This window comes from Schistocerca cancellata, unplaced genomic scaffold, assembly GCF_023864275.1.
Source record: "Schistocerca cancellata isolate TAMUIC-IGC-003103 unplaced genomic scaffold, iqSchCanc2.1 HiC_scaffold_952, whole genome shotgun sequence".
NCBI lineage: Eukaryota > Metazoa > Arthropoda > Insecta > Orthoptera > Acrididae > Schistocerca > Schistocerca cancellata.
In genome coordinates, this window is record NW_026046960.1 from 110001 (window position 1) to 114168 (window position 4168).

The 4168-nt window shown below is 54.5% G+C and overlaps 1 non-coding gene across 1 annotated transcript in view; it reads right to left on the bottom strand.

Annotated features, from left to right (window-relative positions):
* LOC126149772 (small subunit ribosomal RNA) overlaps positions 1-1318 on the bottom strand; it is a 1908-nt gene extending 590 nt beyond the window's left edge. Inside the window, exon 1 of the ribosomal RNA XR_007531124.1 lies at positions 1-1318. This exon is cut by the window's left edge and continues 590 nt beyond it. This is a non-coding gene — a ribosomal RNA (small subunit ribosomal RNA).
* Positions 1319-4168: the final 2850 nt, after the last annotated feature.

The window sequence follows — 4168 nt, forward strand, 5'->3', positions numbered from 1 at the left end:
TGTCCGGGCCTGGTGAGGTTTCCCGTGTTGAGTCAAATTAAGCCGCAGGCTCCACTCCTGGTGGTGCCCTTCCGTCAATTCCTTTAAGTTTCAGCTTTGCAACCATACTTCCCCCGGAACCCAAAAGCTTTGGTTTCCCGGAGGCTGCCCGCCGAGTCATCGGAGGAACTGCGGCGGATCGCTGGCTGGCATCGTTTATGGTTAGAACTAGGGCGGTATCTGATCGCCTTCGAACCTCTAACTTTCGTTCTTGATTAATGAAAACATACTTGGCAAATGCTTTCGCTTCTGTTCGTCTTGCGACGATCCAAGAATTTCACCTCTAACGTCGCAATACGAATGCCCCCGCCTGTCCCTATTAATCATTACCTCGGGTTCCGAAAACCAACAAAATAGAACCGAGGTCCTATTCCATTATTCCATGCACACAGTATTCAGGCGGGCTTGCCTGCTTTAAGCACTCTAATTTGTTCAAAGTAAACGTGCCGGCCCACCCAGACACTCAATAAAGAGCACCTTGGTAGGATTTCAACGGGGTCCGCCTCGGGACGCACGAACACGCACGAGGCGGTCGCACGCCTTCGGCTCGCCCCACCGGCAGGACGTCCCACGATACATGCCAGTTAAACACCGACGGGCGGTGAACCAACAGCGTGGGACACAAATCCAACTACGAGCTTTTTAACCGCAACAACTTTAATATACGCTATTGGAGCTGGAATTACCGCGGCTGCTGGCACCAGACTTGCCCTCCAATAGATACTCGTTAAAGGATTTAAAGTGTACTCATTCCGATTACGGGGCCTCGGATGAGTCCCGTATCGTTATTTTTCGTCACTACCTCCCCGTGCCGGGAGTGGGTAATTTGCGCGCCTGCTGCCTTCCTTGGATGTGGTAGCCGTTTCTCAGGCTCCCTCTCCGGAATCGAACCCTGATTCCCCGTTACCCGTTACAACCATGGTAGGCGCAGAACCTACCATCGACAGTTGATAAGGCAGACATTTGAAAGATGCGTCGCCGGTACGAGGACCGTGCGATCAGCCCAAAGTTATTCAGAGTCACCAAGGCAAACGGACCGGACGAGCCGACCGATTGGTTTGATCTAATAAAAGCGTCCCTTCCATCTCTGGTCGGGACTCTGTTTGCATGTATTAGCTCTAGAATTACCACAGTTATCCAAGTAACGTGGGTACGATCTAAGGAACCATAACTGATTTAATGAGCCATTCGCGGTTTCACCTTAATGCGGCTTGTACTGAGACATGCATGGCTTAATCTTTGAGACAAGCATATGACTACTGGCAGGATCAACCAGGGAGCTGCGTCAACTAGAGCTGAGCAGCCGGCCGCCCGGGAGTGTGTCCCGGGGGCCCGCGCGAACACGCAAGCGTCCGCTCAATTATTCTGCAAACAGGAGGAGGCTGAGCTCCCCTGCACAATACACCTCGAAACCCTCTCAGGTCCCGGCGGCGCGCAGCGCCGTCCTAAGTACTTGGTCGGGTTCGAGAGAGGCGCAATCGCCCGGAGTTAGGCGAGTAGACGCTTTAGGTGCGACCACCCGTGCTCCCAACTGAGCTTGCCGCTGCCGACAGAGGCCCGGGAGCGTGCTGTCGTGGCATTGCCGGCGGGAGACAACACGCGCCACCTACGGTGACCGGCAGCTCCAACGCCAGCGCCACAGAAGGGCAAAGGCCCCACGTGGGTGCCGAAGCGAACTCTCCCAGCACAGCGCACGTGCCAACACGTCTGCACAACTGCGATACAAACCACCAGCGAGAACCGCTGGGGCGACCGAGCAGCAGACGGCGTCGCGGCGCCGAGTGCCGGGCGGCGGCGCATCCTCAACGCACACAGTCCTCAATCGGACCAGCACACTGCAGATGTCCACCGCGCTTCGCACCGGGCCGGCGAGGACCCACTTTGGCTGCACGGCGCCGCGCGCAGGGTGCCCCGGCGCGCAGCTGCGCCGCCTGCCGCGTCCGTCGGCCGGCGCGCCTGCCACTGGGCGCCCCCACCAGCCGGCTGTAGCGCGTGCGCCCACGCACCGCGCGGCCAGCACGCCGGGCGGCCCCCCCCTCACCGGCCGGGGACAGTCCCACCCACCCACAGCCGCGTATCGCTTCACACCCAGATCCACATTCACGTTCATTGGTGTGGTGGGTATCGCTGACACAACCGCGTCATAGCTGTACCGATCGTTGCCCTCACAGATGTACCTCCAGCAAGATCAACCGCACCACAACGGGTTACCAGTTGTTCATTTGCGTAACGTCACCAGTAAACGTACACGTCCACGTCCATCCCCGTTTGCAAAGTCAACTATTATTGCATGCCTGCCTGTCAGGTGTCAAGACACACTACATCCGCTCACATCCACGCAACAAAATGTGCCCGACTAGAGGGCACGTGGAAGGTGCCCCCGTACGTATGCGATGTCCATTGCGCGACGAACTGTCAACCGGCCTCTGTAGCATGTCGCAGATGTGGAACGCGGGACACCGTGCTATCACATTGTGTGAGAAGAGACTACTATGTCTGCATACACGCGCCACTACATGAACAGACGGCTCATGCTGATCGCCATCCACTGCGTCCATTACTCCCACACGTCTCTATGGCGTACCACACTGCAATACAGCTGTTATGGGGAGATGACACGTAGCTGTGTACACAACATTCTGAGCGGGTTGCGGTTGGACAACAATACATTAATGTAACGTGTCATATGCCATTTACAGAGCAGGTTAAGGCACAACGTGGGTTAGGTTAAGGCACAACGTGGGTTATGTTAAGGCACAACGTGGGTTATGTTAAGGCACAACGTGGGTTAGGTTAAGGCACAACGTGGGTTAGGTTAAGGCACAACGTGGGGTAGATTGCGGCACAACTTGGGGTAGATTGCGGCACAACTTGGGGTAGATTGCGGCACAACTTGGGGTAGATTGCGGCACAACTTGGGGTAGATTGCGGCACAACTTGGGGTAGATTGCGGCACAACTTGGGGTAGATTGCGGTACAACTTGGGGTAGATTGCGGTACAACTTGGGGTAGATTGCGGTACAACTTGGGGTAGATTGCGGTACAACTTGGGGTAGATTGCGGTACAACTTGGGGTAGATTGCGGTACAACTTGGGGTAGATTGCGGTACAACTTGGGTAGATTGCGGTACAACTTGGGGTAGATTGCGGTACAACTTGGGGTAGATTGCGGTACAACTTGGGGTAGATTGCGGTACAACTTGGGGTAGATTGCGGTACAAATTGCATTACATTGCGGTGCAAATTGCGTTACATTGCGGTGCAAATTGCGTTAGGTTAAGGTGCAACACAGGTTAGGTTAAGGTGCAACACAGGTTAGGTTAAGGTGCAACACAGGTTAGGTTAAGGTGCAACAGAGGTTAGGTTAAGGCGACATAGGTTAGGTTAAGGTGCAAGATGGGTTAGGTTAAGGTGACATAGGTTAGGTTAAGGTGACATAGGTTAGGTTAAGGTGACATAGGTTAGGTTAAGGTGACATAGGTTAGGTTAAGGTGACATAGGTTAGGTTAAGGTGACATAGGTTAGGTTAAGGTACAAACTGGGTTGTGTTTTGGTACACATTGCGTTGTAGTACAGTACACGTTAGGTTTGGGTACGGTACACATTGTGGTATGGGATGGCGTGTTGGTGGGGGGGGGGGGGGGCGGGGCGAGGTTCGTTCATATTGACCGTAGGAAGTGGATGCCCGAGGCAGCGTCAGTGTGTCAAAGGAGGTATGTCACGTTGGGATGCGCTTTTCGGTAGTGAGAGGGGGCGCGCCGTGTCCGAGGTTGCGGCAGACCTGTGTGTTTCATTCCTGCCAGTGTGTTTGTTCTGTAAGACGAGGCAGTGTGGTGATGTTGGGTGCACCCCTGTGTGGGACATGTGTGGGTGTTGGTGGCTTATCTGAGCAATTGTGGTTGTCGGACGAGTGGGATATTCTGTTTTATGATTGGACCTCGTGGCCTGGTTATCATAGTCTGGTTGGTGTACTGTGGCGGATAGGATGCACCGGACGTTGGTCCATGGTGGTGCTTAATTATTGCATCTGTGTCTGTTACAGGCAGAGAGTAGTGTGTGATAGAGTGTGTGGGTGACGTGTGGTTCCTTTTGTTTGCACAGACGTTCAGCATGTATAGGGGCATTTGCG